This window comes from Thunnus maccoyii, chromosome 15 (genome assembly GCF_910596095.1).
Source record: "Thunnus maccoyii chromosome 15, fThuMac1.1, whole genome shotgun sequence".
NCBI classification, from domain to species: domain Eukaryota; kingdom Metazoa; phylum Chordata; class Actinopteri; order Scombriformes; family Scombridae; genus Thunnus; species Thunnus maccoyii.
In genome coordinates this window covers 15,274,457-15,290,938 of record NC_056547.1, presented here as the reverse complement: position 1 = coordinate 15,290,938, position 16,482 = coordinate 15,274,457, and the positions used below count along the sequence as shown (strand labels likewise).

General features: G+C 39.4%; 1 protein-coding gene across 9 annotated transcripts in view; it reads left to right on the top strand.

The window, feature by feature from the left end:
- The first annotated feature begins 1,227 nt into the window (after nucleotides 1-1,227).
- The window catches only part of ptk2aa (protein tyrosine kinase 2aa), a 68,854-nt gene continuing 53,599 nt past the window's right edge, over nucleotides 1,228-16,482 (top strand). For 7 of the 9 annotated variants that reach the window (XM_042434748.1, XM_042434746.1, XM_042434750.1 and 4 more), the window contains exon 1: nucleotides 1,229-1,516. The gene's annotated coding sequence lies outside the window, so the exon portion shown is untranslated. Of the gene's footprint in view, nucleotides 1,517-16,482 lie in introns of all 9 variants that reach the window. The other 2 variants (XM_042434741.1, XM_042434747.1) reach the window with 2 other exon arrangements.

Sequence of the window (16,482 nt, the reverse complement as noted above, 5' to 3'; positions counted from 1 at the left end):
ACCAAATATATACTATAGGCCTCATGGTGCCTCATGGTGTTTTGGAAATGTTGGCCTGATAGAAAGACTGAAGGGTCACTAAAACATCAGGATTTATTCATCAGGGATCACAGCAAAATGAATGTAAACTCTGCCTTAATAGTTAATATGGAAATCCATACCCTCGGGTTACCCAAATACACTGCAATGACAAGTACTGACCACCAGATGTCGTCTTTAAACCTGCATGTGCACAGAGGGGGAAATCACAAGAATCAGAGGAGGGGATCAGTAGGCCTGTCTGGCTTAGACACAAATAAAGGTGCTGTATTCAAAGTTGGTAACTGCCTCTAAGCTCAGACCCTCAGGGGCCCACAAAACCACAGGTTGACTATGGGCTATCAGTTGGTTGTGCACAATTTGACTGATTGCAATTTTGTTTAGAATTTACACCAAAGTTTGTTTGTAGGGAATTTGCACCAAAGTACAACACAACTTGACCAAGATATTGTAGAGGGTGTGAAAAACCTTCCCCCATTCATTATTTTAGTTTATATTGTTGTTTATTTCCAAGATAAAGTTTTGTTTAATCAAATTGTTTATAAATAATTGGCTCACAGAAAACCCCCGTAAGCAGGTTAATCTAACCATGTTTAATACAGACTGTGCAGTTTGAACTAATAACAACATACTAATATTACTACTACTAATAACTATTATTATTGTTATTACCATTCTTATTATAGGTAGTACAAGTATAGTAGTATATCGTAATAGTATAGTTTAGTATAATAGTATAAGTAGTAGTAGCCTACTAGTGGTGGTATGGAATATAGAGTAAAAAGTACTATGCTACTATCACTAGTAGGTACTACTTGCATCACTATTGTAGGCCTATAATATTAACAAGTGTCACACTAGGGCTGCAACATAACAACTATTTTCATTATCAATTAATTTGCTGATTATTTTCTCGATTAATCAATTGTTCGTTCATTCTATGAAATGTTGATTGCCGTTTCCCAAAGTCCAAGATGCAAACCAATCGTCCACTACCCAAAGATATTCAGTTTACTATCACAGAGGACTAAAGAAACCAGAAAATATGAAGCTGGAACAAGAGCATTTGGGCATTTTTGTTTTTTAAAAGAATTACTCAAAACGATTAATCGATTATCATTAATTTTCTGTCGATCGACTAATCGTTGCCGCTCTGATCAACACATCCATTCATTCCTAAAAGAGGCCGGGTTTGTTGCTGGTTGTACCTGCGGCCAGGCTCTCCTCAGAGGGAGCAGTTGGCCCTCCCTCTGTCGCTCCCAGCAGCAGCCATATTGGAATGCTGGATGTGGAGAGGGGAAGCAGGAACAGGCGACGAGAGGGAGAGAGGGGGGAGACAGACAGGAGCGAAAAAACACTATCTGTAACTACTCCCTGCTCTTTAACTGAAATAACGGAGTATTCACCGACTGCTAACAACTTATCCCACCGGTAAAGCCGACACAAACCTCTCGGACGTCCCCTGGAACAAGTCAGGGTGAGTGATGTTGTGTTTTTTTTTTTTTTTTTTGGAGGGGGGGAGGTTTATTTCAACCGTTAGAAGAAATTATGAGATGGTTGGTTTTTAACGTTCAGCCCTGCTTGGTTGGCTGACGTTAGCCGTTTCCTCTCCGCTTTCTCATGTCGTTGTAAGTGTGTGTGTAGGGGGCGAAATATGGGATAAGTTTGGTTAGCTTCACAGCTGCGTAACTAGGAGCAGTTTTCCTTTTTAGTAAGTTGGAACAGTTGAAAGGAAGAGTGACCGACTGCCACTAAACTCGTCGCCACAGTCACATGGAGTGAATAACGTTAGTGTGTGGAGTAACGTTAACTCTAACCTGAGGTAAAAACAAAAAAACAAAAAAGTGCCCCGGATTAACCTACATTTTGCTCCTAAATCTCACTCTCAAGTGTTTATTTGTTCCCTGCTGTGTCACATTCAAGGCTGTTTAGTTACCTTGATTTGAGTCCCTGAACAAACTGAACTCTTCCTTTCTATCTAAATGGGCCAGTTATGTTTCATTTTCTCATTTTGTTTTGTGCGAAGAGTTTCATAAACCGAACTAATTGGCCCAGTTATGAAGGATTATTATTATTACTTTCATGTGTGGGCTAATTAGGAAAGTGTGTGATATGATGTGCTTTCCTGCACTCATTTAACTGTTACAAATGGGCTAATATAGTACATCAGGTGCACATCAGTGTACAAATATAACTTTAATCTTGGAAATTAGAGCTAAAACAATGAGTCAATTAATAGATTCTGTCACATAGTTAATCTCCAACGATCCTGATTAAAAATGCCAAATATGCTTGCCTCTGGTTCTAGCTTCTCTAATGTCTCCGTTTTATATCGTTTTAAACTCAATATCTTTGGCTTTTGTACAGTTGATCAGACAAAACGAGACAAACTGGGGTTTTGCTTGCTGTAATCTTTCTTCCTGTTCATACTAGCTGTGAAGAGACCCCCCACTAATGTGTTTCCAGTAAGTGATGGGGGACGAAATACACAGCGCTCGTTCTGTAATGCAGCACACACACATTTGTTGATTTTGTACTTAAGAGGCGCAAATTCCTAAACAAATTTGCAGTTAATCAAATTATATACATCCGACAGACAAACATTGAGCCCAGGGCTTTTGGCCGAAGCAGTTGCCCTCTTTGCCTGATTTGAAGACATCAAAATGGGCTCTCAGAACTCTTTAAAGGCATTTTTTACTTTTTTTGACATTTCTTAAACTAAACAGTGAATCACTTAGTAGAAAAATTAGACAGACAACTTAATAAATAATGAAAATACTCCTTAGTTGCAGCCCTATTGCAAATTTCCATGGAAAATGTATTACCCGACACTGTTGGTGCAGCTCATTCATATTTCCTTGCATGTTAAAGGCGCACCTTAAAAGATCATTAAAAATAGAGCACTGTTTTAAACATTTGCTTTAATCTCAGACTGTAAACAAAATGGATATGAATAGACGCTCAAAAGTTTAATGTTCACTTGTCAAATAAAACTGAAACATCTCAGAAACAGGCTGCTCTGTGCTCTGCATTTTCCTAACTGTGATAGGGCTGTAGTGCTCAGTCCGGTTTGCCTCTGCTTCATATTCCAGATACAAGAAAATGCTAATGAATTGCAGTATCCTGAGGCCACTGAGGCTAAGACCCACCGTATACTAATAGGAGTACACGTCTTCTGGGCGCTTTCATTTGCAATTCTGAGGACAAGCGTTGGTTTGTGTGGTGCTGTGATCTGTGAATGTTACTGTAGAAGTTAATTTAAGGTAATGTATGCACCTGCATTATCACAGGCACAGTTTGGTATGTTGTAGGTAGAGTTAAAACCAGTTCTACATGTTTTTACTGTTTTTACATGTCTGGTCACTGACATTTTCATTTATTCACTGTTCAATTTAGGTTTTCTTCATGCAGTGTTGCGTGGTTACGGTGATGAGACACAGAATAATGTACACTGTCTGTTAGTTGTAAAAGAAATTCTTCTCACACAACACAACAAACAAGTTAATTCAACTACAAATGATTGCAAAAGACATTGACAGAGCTTTTTACAGGTTCCAGATAGTGTCTCTTAATTAGAATAACCAGCAAGCGAGGCTCCCACTGCTAATTAGCTTATCCACTTGATGAGCTTGTATTTAGTTCCACTCCAGCTGCCTTCATTCAGCTCACTTGCTGTGACCAAGTGCCCACACCACATGAATGGCTGTTTTTTTTTTTTCCCCATTGGTCTTTGACAGTAAATTTGTCTAGGCAGCGATCACTTCACATGTCAATTTATACAAATAAAAGAACCTTACAGTAGCCTTACAGCCTTACAGTGGGATAGATATGAAGTTAGAAAGATTTGATTGCATTGAAATTCACCCCGTTCATGTGTGTTTGCACTGGTGGTAGAGTACAGCCTCGGTCTACTGATTTTGCATCACAGGACTGAAATGAATGCCGTGTAAATCATCGTCTCAAGATGAAACATGTCATTACCTTCAGTTTGTGAAACTGGCAGAAAACAACATTGTTTCACTTCCATTTCTGACATAGATCATGTGGATCTGAGGAAATTCCTCTGTTTTACTTTTTTTTTTTTTAACTTTTCATTTCTGTTGAAGTGTAAATTTAGTATTTTTTTTTGTGACCGATTCATTAAGTAGGTAGGCTCACTTCATACAGAGAGCAGCAGAGTAAAGAGCTACACCTTTCTGACTCCCTCCCGTGGCTGGTCTACAGCAGGCTAATACAGGCGTGGCAGTGGTGTGTGTGTGTATGTGTGTGTGTGTGCTTGTGTTTCCGCATGTGTGTAAATTGCAGAGCAGTGCAGGAGGCCTGTATTTATAGAAACACTTGACTACACTCAGAGATCTTACAGAAGCAGTCCACTATACTGCACAGAACTCTGTTTGTCCATATTTTTCTTTACTATACTGCAAGACTGTCCTCTGATTTTTAATTTTTTCTGTTCCGTGCAGTTGTCTGCTATGTAATCAACTCAAGTTTGTTCTCTTCTACTCTGCACAGACATGCAGACAGAGACAGAGAATAAGTGAGAGAAAGACAAGAGGGTAACAAAGCCAGCAGTCTAGTGTCAGTAAATTGCAGTATGTGGTGTGACTCAATGACTCTTAACTAACTAGTGATAGCAATCAGCACAAACACATACTATGTGTGTGTGTGTAGGTATGTAGAGGTCCTGAATAAGAGTGTGTGTGTCCTTAATATGTGTGTGTCATGAGGAATCCATGATTTTAAATTAAATGATTTGTCTGGGGAGAAAAGAAGGACTCTGTACTCTAGTTTGAGCATTTTTTGAATAAGTTGTTTTTCTGGCAAACATGGTGGCAGTTTTTTGTTTTTTTTTTCCAGTGATTGGCTACTTGGTACCTACTGTGTAAATACATGCAGCTGCGTGGAGGTCTGAGCTGATTTGCAAACTCACCTCAGGAAGGAAAAAAAAAAAGCATGAATGAGCAGTTGAACGGAGCAACTGGGGTTCTTTGTTTTACACCAGTAACTTCATTTGGAAGTATGACTAACGTAGTGTGTGTGTCTGTATGTGTGAGTGCTGGTATGTATGCGATTGTATGTGTCCTAATTGTATAAATTCAGCTTATATATCTTCTGTGGAACTTATTCCCCTGCATCCTCCCGTATGTGGTTTCAGCTGGGAAGGAAAAGGAGTGTGTGTGTGTGCGTGTGTGTGTGTGTGTTTGTGTGTGTGTGGGTTTGTTTGGAGACAGGAGACTGAATCAAGGTCCATTCCCGTTGCTTCTGGATTGGTTGCATTCAGGAAACAACCCCCACGCCCCTCCATGCACACACATTCTCACACACACACACAGAGCACTTACTGTACATCCTAAAACATGCTGCGTCCCTCAGGAGCCGAGAGGAAAACGCCTTCTTCCTCTCGACAGCAGCAACACTACTCAGGCCTCTCTTAGTGTTTATGTGTGTGTTGCTATGTGTGTGTGCGCGCCTGTGTGTGTGCATGTTTGTGCATGCTTGTTTGTGTGATAATGACTGTTTATCCAAGATAACTTGGATAAACATTGTCTTGTCTCAGTTTTAGCAATTTCAGTCATTTGATAGATTTACAAATCTGTGTGCACATCGTGGGATTTGCATGAGTGTCTGTTTGCTAATTTAGGTGGAATGTTTTAGTAAGATAATAAAGGCCGGATGGTGGACACCTGCCACCTGCGGCTATGTAAGCATGTGTTTTTATTGTGCGTGGCTATGTATATCTGTGCAACTATTATTGTATAATGGCGTAATGATCGGTTTCCTCTCAAAACATTTCCCTTAACAGTCCACATTTTGTTATAATTAAGGATGCAAACTGAAAGCTTTTTTTTTTCGGCCACATTAATAATCAATTAATTATTAAAAGAAAGGCTATGCTGCTTAAGGATTTACCAATATGATTCACTTATTTAGCAGATTGAGTATTAGCTATGATGTGACTGATCCACATTAAATACAGTCTCTTCATCAATTATTATAAAAGTTTGGTGTTTCTACCACCAGTTTTTTGCGCCACACCAATCCCTGGCCTCATGTTACCGTAAATTAAACTGAGTTCCAGGCAGTGAGGTATACAGATCTTGAATTTTGCAGAAAGAGACCTCTGGTTTGGGATTGGTACTCTATATCAGCAGATACCCAGAGAAAATGTTGAATCGGTGCATCCTTAATCCCAACTGGGGACAATTTAGGCATTTCTGATCCATGTTTTGTTCCAGGTTTGCCAGTGGTCAAGACTTCCCAATTGTGTGCCTTTAAAACACTAGACAACATTGTGAGTAATGTAATAATAACATAGGACTCACCCTTGAGAGTCTACGTGTCAGCTGTCAGACTCACTGCTGTAGATTTTGAAAGGAAGTCACTTTCTTCTTCTTTTATAACCTGAAACTATATTGAAACTTTGTAGTGTTTGAATCCCAATAACAGTGTAATTTGGTGATTGTGTTTGAGAGTGTGTAATATGACTTCCTGTCCTCTGCCAGCCAGTCTGTTCATGGAGGTGGCTATGACGCAGTGTACAATATTGCATTTTTTTCTACATCATGATTACAAAACATCTGCATGAGTATAATAGATGCTTGATTTTTTTTTTAGCATGGTTTAATACAGCTGTTTTTAGTTTGTGTGTGTATGTGCGTAGATGGACTACTGTGCAGTGTAGAGTCAGTATTTGCTGTGTGAAATGCACTACAATGGCAGGAAATGACATCATAGTTAATGACTTGCCCCTCCTTGAGGCATGCACATACCCGGACACACACACACACACTACCTTTGGTCATGCCGGTCACTGGTGCAGCATGTCAGCTTGTGATGAATGGAAGTGAAACACAGTGATTCCCCCTGGTATATGTGTGTGTCTGTGTGTGTGTGTGCGTGCGTATGCGTGTGTGTGCATAAAAAACAGTACATCCTCCTTGACTCAACCAACATGACTCGACAAACTAATGACCGTCCTCTTGTTCCATAAGTTTTTCTCTGAGCAGCAACTGAACAGCAGTGTAGAAACGACGAATTACAGCCACAGATATTGTGAATAAGTTGCCCCTCTCTCCCTCTGTGTGTGTGTGTGTGGTGTTTGAGAGGACAGTCAGTGTAATTACATTGCAATGAGTCAGAGAGGGAGAGAGAAAGAAGTAATTGTTAGGCTTTGTCATATAGACACACAGAGAGACAGAGGTGGGAGGAGGGAAAGATGGCTGAAAAGAAACGAGAGAAAAACAGAAATGGGGAGAAGACGGAGAGGGTAAAGGAGAAAGGGTCTCAAGATGTCCCTAGATTTTTAAATACATGAAAGCATATGTACCTGTGCATATAGAAAATATTTTAGTACTTACTGGACATAAACCAAACTATCCTCTTTTAGCTTCATAGGCAGGATGTTTTTTTTTTCTCAGAAGCTATTGTTCAGTAAAAACTCTTGGTATTTGTTCTTTTCCCTCCTACTGTGACTGTCCATTTGTCCAGCTGCCCACAAAGTATGAAATCTCAGCATATGTCTCAGACATGACTTTGTTCAAGCAATAAAAATACATGGACTGGTGTAATTGATCTTACCTCAGTTACATATTTTGGGAAAAGTGCTTAGCTGAGAGCTACTGTAGATAAGAAGAGTGAAACCGACAATATGAAGCTACCACCAGCAGCCAGTTAGCTTAGCTTAGCATAAACACCGGAAACAGGGGGAAACAGCTAGTCTGGCTCTGTTCAAAAGTAACAAAATCTGCTTACCAGCATCTCTAAAGCTCACTAATTTGATTGTTATTTCGTTTGTTTCATCTGTACAAAAACCGCAGTGTAAAAGTGACAATTTGTGGTTTTACGTACAGGAATATTTCTTGCCCGAGTACTGTGACTTCCTGGAGTCTCCACTGGGTGACTGGCAACCTCATGGTGACAACTCCAGGAAGTAGACATAACTGTAGTAGACACAACACATGACCCCCCATGAAACAATGTATGGATTAGACAAACAAAATAAGTGAACTTAGGTAGGTGGACTTTGTTATGTTTTGGCAGAGCCAGGCTAGCTGTTTCCCCCCATTTCCATTCATTTGTAGTTGTGCATAAGCTAAGCTATAGCTGTGGCTACATATTCAATGTAGAGATATAAGAGTGGTATTAATCTTCTCATCTAACTGTGGGCAAGAAAGCAAATAAGCATATTTCCCAACAGTGCCAAACTATATTCCTTTTTAAGAGAACAATTGTAACTCAAGCATTAAATCTCTGACATTTAGCGTCCAGTCCTGGTAAAACAATTAGTTTTGAACATTTATATATCCGAAAGTTAGTGAACATATTGTACAAGCATTAGTTAAACAATAAAAGAATGACTTCATCACCTATAATTGATGACAGACTTGGTGTTGTGTGGTTTCTGGATTAAAACAATTCTCCTTTTGCTCGCCTCTCCACTGTGAAGGTCAGAAGGACGGTTACACAACAGCATCCCTAAAGCTGACTGGGACTGACAGTCAAAACAGACAAGGTAGACAGACAGGGCAGACATGTCCACACTGCTACTGTCAAATAAGCTTGAAGAGTCCCATACAAGAATCATGAGCCTCAACCAGAGAGTTTGAATATTAAAACTTTGACATTTTAGCACACAGTCTCACTCATAATGACATTACTTGTGTTGGGGGTGAGAATCTACTCAGTCATAATGTAACTTTGTATTTGTATTTTAGAGGGTGTTTAGAGACGTTATTATTGGTAGTACGTGTCTTGTTTCCAGGTTTTGAAAACTGGACATTAAACCTTTAACAAGTCGGGCAAAGCCAGGTACTTAACACTGAGAGCGAAACACAGAGAGAGAGGGATAATGAGAGACCGAGGCAGACATCAGTGTCTGCTTCACCAATCATATGACCTCATCTAGATTCATGCACAGCCACAGACACACTAACACTATGTACCCACACACCCCCCACCCCCAAAAAAACACAAAAACTCACAGTCATAATAGATCAGAGGGAAACTCACAGAGAGAAATCACCAGCGAAACACCTGGATACGAGCCACGGGTATGACATCACACACATACTCACTGGCTGGTGTGCTGCCATAAACTAGAGTTGTTGCTGAGGTCAGATATGGGTGTAGTGCCACAGTGTCTTTGTATCAATATATGTGTCTGTGTGCGTGATTAGTCACCAGCAGGCGCTCTCCTTTAACAAAGGTTCATTGAAGAATAGTCTCGAGGCTGTCTGTCTGTCTTCCTCTCTCTATTTTGCTTTTGTTAAAATGTTGTTTTTTTCTTCTATTTTTAAAAAAAACATGTTTTTAATATAAATGTCTGCAATTGCAAACAGTAGAAAACCTGGCTTAGGCTGTTTTTTAGAAAGAGATGACATATAATGAATGAAATTTTCGCAGATTTTTCTTACTACCTGAAGTTGATTTGTTCACTAATGTACATATGTAACGTATTTGTCAGTATTTCAGATGTTCATGTGAAATATAGGACTTATTTTAACCCAACCAGGTAGATCCTGTAGCTAATATACTTCAGGAAAAACCCTGTAGAGTTTTCATCCTACAGCATGCAAAGATTTTCTCCTACCACGACACACCAATAGAAAATGCAGTGCCACTAGAGGGCGATGTTAATACATCAACTCATCAAGCAGGGATGAGCTGATGGAGATAGAGAGTGAGATAGAGGGACAGGGCTCGAAATCCACCTTCTAAATGAGAGTCGGAGTATGGGCTGTGTGTGTGTGTGTGTGACATCTTGGCCTACTAATCCAGTGGCCCATTAATCTGCTTTACTCCTGAGCAACTCTTGTCTTGTCCATCTGCCTGTTTGCTTGTGTATGAGTGTGTGTGTGTTTGAGAGAGGGATTCTCTCTGCCATGGTTCATTCATAGACTTTGTGTCCAGTGTGACTAATGTGCTGTGACAGACTGAATGTAGTACCTAGAATCAGTGACAGCACACAGATTTCATGGCACTTTGAACACGTTTTGGGCTCCGTATCTGTAGGCACAAACAATGGAGAACTGCCACATATAGAAAAGTTGCAGCAACAACAGATTTCTGCCTTTGGGACAAGGATGTTTATGCTCTTAAATGCATTATGACTCTTCTGTGATCCCAGATAAAACTCAGTGCTGGCAGGTGAGATTACATCTCTCACAAGCTCGATGCTTTATTTTGTTGTATTTTGCCAACCAACATTGTCCTCTATCTTTAAAAAAAAATAAGTTAAACATTTGATAAGGTCTTAAAGTTGACAAGGAGGAGTTTTTAACTGGTTATGAAACAGTCTAAATTTAATACTGATGCCTCTATATGACCTACATCAGCAAACGAGAGCATCAGCGAGAAGATTGGTTATTTCTATATAGTTATTCATGCAGACTGAAAAAGACTATATTTACATTACATGTAGCATTGTCGCATGAGGGAGTACAAAGATGTTATTAGGACGAGGGGAGGATATTCTCTTCTTTTGATAACGTTAAAAATAAAGCTAGACTTGTTGTCGGCTTCCCGACAAATTTTTAAAAAAGAGAGGAGAGAGAGAGAGAGAGAGCAGCGGCGGTCAAGCGATCTTGACAGTGAGGGAGCAGCGGTAGCGAGAACAAAGGAGTGAATCTGAGAAATAAAACGTTATTTTCTGATTGTTTCACAGCAGTAACATTCTAAAGCACAAATAAACACACCCACACCTCCGCACACCTCTGTGAGAAGGTGCCACTTTGCCGGATTTGGTGGGAATGACACCTTACATGTAACCGAGGTGTATAAATGGCACTAATCATCACCATCGACATTACAATTATTAATCTTACATAGCCACAAATAGATACATTACCTCATCACTATGCATCCTGCAACCAATCACCAGATTTTTACGAAATGAGGTGGTGCTGCTCATGGGAGTCTTTTGCCAGATATTGCTGATTGTGGCAAAAATTAGTGTTATTTCTCCATGTACTGTGTTGTCATTATGATTATTAGTCCTAATGACCTGAGGTACACAATTATTTTGCTACACATCTGGCACAAAATGAAATAAAACTATATCAACCCTACATTTAAAAAAAAAAGAAAAGAAAAAAAGATGATTGGTGAAGTGATGATACAAAAGGGTAACATGTGACCTCATTGGGTGATTGTCAAAGATAGCAGTCAGTATATCAAATACAAAAGAGTAGTGTCAGTTTTTTTTAACCATCAGTTAGGAATGCATATTGTGAGAAATGTTTTAATGCTAATACTACACCAGAGTTTCAGTACTACTATAAATTTTGTTGGACAGCATTGAGTAGAGAACATTGCATTATGACTAATTGAGTAGCTCCTCAGGGGTGCGTCTCTGTCAGAGAGGCAGAATAGCCAAAGGCAACACACACACACACACACACACACACACACACACACACACACACACACACACACACATATACACACACACACAGTGTTTGAATAACCCATACTCCATCCTCCCTCCCTTGTTATGTCAGTTTCAGCTCAGTTTTTGCATCTACATTAGTTCCTCTTCACTTAGTTTTCTTTTCTCTGTATTGTTGCCTTTCTCTCTCTTTTTACTCCTCCTTTCCTCCCTCTTTCTCACTTCTTTTCTTGCAGTTGTTGCATCATCTCTCTCCACCTCTTCTCTTCTCTTGTCTTTCCCTCCTCACTTGCTATCTCTCTCTCTCTCTCGCTCTCTCTCATTTACTCTCTCTGTGTCTTGTACATCTGGCTCCCTCCCTCCCTCCCTCCCTCCCTCTCCTGGGAGACAAAGACACCACTCCTCCTCCTCCTCCTCCTCCTCCTTCCATCTCTCTCTTTCGTCTCCCTCCCCCCTTTCACGGTCGTAGGCTGTGTATTACTCCTCTCTCTCTCTCTCTCTCTCTCTCTCTCTCTCTCTCTCTCTCTCTCTCTCTCTCTGTGTCTCTCTCTCTCTCTCTCTCTCTCTCTCTCTCTCCCTCTCTCTCTCCCTTTACTCTACTCCCACTCATGCCGCTCTGTATCTGTGTGTCAGTGTAGTTGTAGTAGTAGAGGGAAGAGGAGGAGGAGGCTGAGTTGTAAGATTAAGCTGACATTAGACATCATTACAGAGTTAGCTGGCTAGCACAACACTAGCCCAAAGACCACAGAAGCCCGGGATTTTGGCTTTCCCAATTTAGCTGCCTGTCAGCTGTGGAGGATCACTCATTTCTCTTCTCTTCTCTTCTCTTCTCTTCTCTTCTCTTCTCTTCTCTTCTCTTCTCTTCTCTTCTCTTCTCTTCTCTTCTCTTCTCTTCTCTTCTCTTCTCTTCTCTTCTCTTCTCTTCTCTTCTCTTCTCTTCTCTTCTCTTCTCTTCTCTTCTCTTCTCTTCTCTTCTCTTCTCTTCTCTTCTCTTCTCTTCTCTTCTCTTCTCTTCTCTTCTCTTCTCTTCTCTTCGGGCCTTTAAATGGAAGGACTTTACCATGGTAAGGGTTTTTATCATACAGTAGTATGTGTGTGTGTGTGGGTGGGTGCATGCGGGTGAACATATGTTATGTGCGCATGTATGTTTTATGCATGTGTAAAATTGTGTTTACTCTAAACAGTTGTGTTTGAGTTTGTGTGTGTGTGTAAAAATACTGTATGTATTGGGAAAGTTTAGTTGTGTTTTTAAATTAAAGAACAAATCTGTTATTACTGGTAGATAAAGTATACATTGAAATATATTGTTGATTGTTTGTTGTAGTATTTTGTTGTTGAAATGCAGTTTCGAGGTATTTATAACTGTGATGATGATGATTGTGATGTGGAGGAGGAGGATGAAGAATGTGGCAAAAGTGCACAATACACAAACCTGCATGCACATGACCACAGTTGCATTCAATTGGAACTAGAGCTGAAATGATAAGTCATTTAATTGATTAGTCGATTGACAGTTTTGATAATTGATTAATTTTGACAATTTTGTCGCTTTTCTCATTTAAATATAATTGCAAATGAAATAATTTGGGGTTTTGGACTGTTGGTCAACAAAAACAAATCATTTGAAGATGTCAGCTTGACTTTTTATAAACCAAATGATTAATCGTTACCAATTGAAATAATCGTTAGTTGCAGACCTACAGTACCATCTACCATCCTTATGATGAAGGAGTGTGTAGTTATGCGTGTGTAGCTAGTATGTTAAAAAAGCAGATGTAAGTGTGTCTGTATGTAGGAGGCTTCAACGTAAAGTGTGCATGTGCAGTGATGGTGATTAGTGCTGCCTGTGTGTGTGTGTGGGGGAGGCGTTTGTGCGAGGGAGAGATCATATGTGTGTCAAATTAGTGGGTTGTGTTTGAATACAAGTGTTCATCCTTTTGTAGAGTATTTCCCATGTGGCTCTGGGTGTAGGTGTTAGTGTGTATTTTTGTGTACATTTGTGTGTGTGTGTGTGCGCGCGTGCATGTGGATATGTGTGTGTGTGTGTGTGTGTGTGTAAATGTAGGCATGAAGTAACAATCCCCCCTGCGGCATTTTGTTTCTAGGTTAGATCATCTATATTTCAGTGTGTTAATATTTTGATCTTGGTTCATTATTGATGGAAATTTGCTAAACACGAAGCATACAGTAGCTAGCAGTCTCCCTCCTTCTCACACACACACACACACACACACACACACACACACACAGAGTGTTTGATCATGTGCTTGCCAGTAGGATGGTTATAAAAAGGAATAAAGGGTAATAGTTCACTTTTAAGCTCAGGTCAAATAACAAAATTGTCCAAGAGTACTTTACAATCTGTCCGTCAGTGCTCTAATCTGATGTGAAAAAATGAATAAAATAAAAATAAATGCACTAAAACTCCCATATGAAGGATCAGAACTGGATGTTTTGTTGCCATTTTTAGCATAGTTAAATATACATGTTACGATGCATTAGCATGGTCCAACGCTACTCAACTAAATTCTACGATCTAGCAGAACGTAAACCTGAGAGCAGTGATGATTCGCATTCATTGGCCAATCAGAACTGAGTATTCATTTTTAGTGAGGCTGAACGATTTAAAAAAAAATATCTAATTGCAATTATTTTGACTGATATTCCATTTGCGATATTAGAGGGAATGATCATTTTTACATCATTATTCTCATTTTCATTGAAAAAACATTAAAATGATTAGGGTGTGATTTTTGCAGGGATCTGTACCAAACAAAAGTGTTTTTTTAAGTCTGCAGTAGGTCGTATTGCGCTTTCAATAAAATTCCGACGCTAATTTTTAGCCACGTAAACCAGCTTCCTTATGTTTGCTCTCATTCAGAATCTAAGAGGCATTAGCTCGCCTTTAGATTTCAATATTTCATGTCGCATTTGATTTCCTTCTTCTACAAAAAATCTTTTTTTCAGTGGATAAGCAAGTGTAAATATATGCCTTTTTCTCAACTGGGACTGGACTTTAATTGGTTTATTGGTTTATTATGCATATTTTAAAAAAAACAAGAGACTGATATCATTTAAAAAAAAAATCAACTCAGAGCTTTAGCTATCTCACCAGTTCACCCGTCCCAAATCTGTTGTGTTGAATTATACATAGTGTATCTGGTGCGTGTGTGATACATAAACGTGCGTGCCGCTCCAGTAAACCAGTTAGCTTTATCACTGCACCTGAACTATACACACTCGGGTGAATGTGTGTGTGTCACAGTGTGTGCGCTTTTGCAGATAAATGTGTATGAGCAGTCATGCGTTTACGTGACCTTATTATGTTGCATGCGTGTAGGACTTATCTAGACTTATGCATCATCTGCGCGCGTGTGTGTGTGTGTGTCTGCAGTGCATTTTATTTGATGTCGGTGTGACAGGTTTTGAATAATTGCACAATGTTTATCTGAATGTGAATAATGACAGGAGAAAAAGCACATGTGATTCTGTTTGAATACATTATCTTTGCAGCCATATCTACACAGAACTCAGCAGACCACAGCGGTATTATTTATCTTTTCCACTCTAAATTGAGTCATGAAAAACACTGACTTGCCCTGGGTTGTATAAAATTATATGTCAAGGCTGAAACTTTGCTTAAAACCTTCGCCAACAAATATATAATTTAAAGTACAAACACACCACTGTGCATTTGTTTTGTGTGTGTGACTGGCAGGTGTGATTGGTGCCTCAGGCGTTATGTTGTTGCATCGTGAGACTGCACGCTCCAGTAACACCCCTTTGTCCATAGGGTCAAAGACACACACACACACACACATACATCAGTGTGTGCCAGCTCAGCTTGAAGGTTAACCATTACACACAGAGCAACGAGGCAGAACAGCTGACTGCTCTCCTCAGGTTAATTCATTCAATTCCTGCAGGAGAACTGTTATATATATATATAAATATGTTTTTTTTTGTGGGAAAGAGAACATCTGTCTCTATTCCTTGCTTCAGCCTTTCTATTCTACATAAACATGTGTATTCAGAGCACCACAAACTGAATCTGAGCCTGGTGCAAAGTTCTTGGACACAAACATACAAATGCAATGGAAGCTGCTACTTAGAAATAGAGGAAAAATATCAAGTCGTGATTTTAAAACACACATTTTGCTTTAATTACAGTCATTTCATTTGAGAATTTGTTCTTCAACTGAGCATCAGACCTTTTTATGTTTTAATATTGTCAAATTCATGCTTTTTAACCCCTCGGATTGTGACGTTTTGTGTTTCATTTGTGTCTGTTTAAAGCACACCACTATCCTTAGCAAAGAAATACCCTTTGACTTCCCTTAAACTATGATTTCCAGAAAACTACAGATCAAAGACCAGTATTTAAGACATCACTGCAGAGCAGACTGTCTCTTGATTGTTCCATCTAATTACCCATACCAAAAAACCTGTGGTTAAGTCACAATTATACACAGCTTGCAGACATTGAGACTTTCAACAGAGTTTTTTGTTGTGTCTGTGTTTAGATTTATTTGTCTGTAAAGGTGAGTTTGTTGGCAATTTACAGTTTCCTTTCTATTTTTGTGTGTTAGTGTGTGCAGTAATAACAGCTGAGTAAGAGCACCCACATACTCACCTTTCATTCTCATTCTGTCCTTGATAGAGAAACAGCAATATATGCCAAACAAAAAGGGCCAACAAGTATTAAACAAATACAGAAGTATATAAATCTGAATGTTAAACTCTCAGAATTGTGATAAACACACGTCTCCACATTTGTTTATCAGTAGTTTTCTTTGTCTTCTTCAGTGAGCACAGATGTAATTCTGAGGGCAACTGTTTGTGTTTTGGCGCAAGACTTTGTGCAGCAGGATTTGTGCTGCTTGAACTCCCCTTTTCATTTTACTTGTACTCCACTGTGTGCGTATGCCACAATCACAGTAGGAAAACAGCTGGTGTTAGTGAGAGGATATTGTGCCATGGATTTATCTTCAGATTCAGAATGTGGACTTTTACAAGATGTCGTCTATTTTACAACAAATACTATATAATTGTAGGGA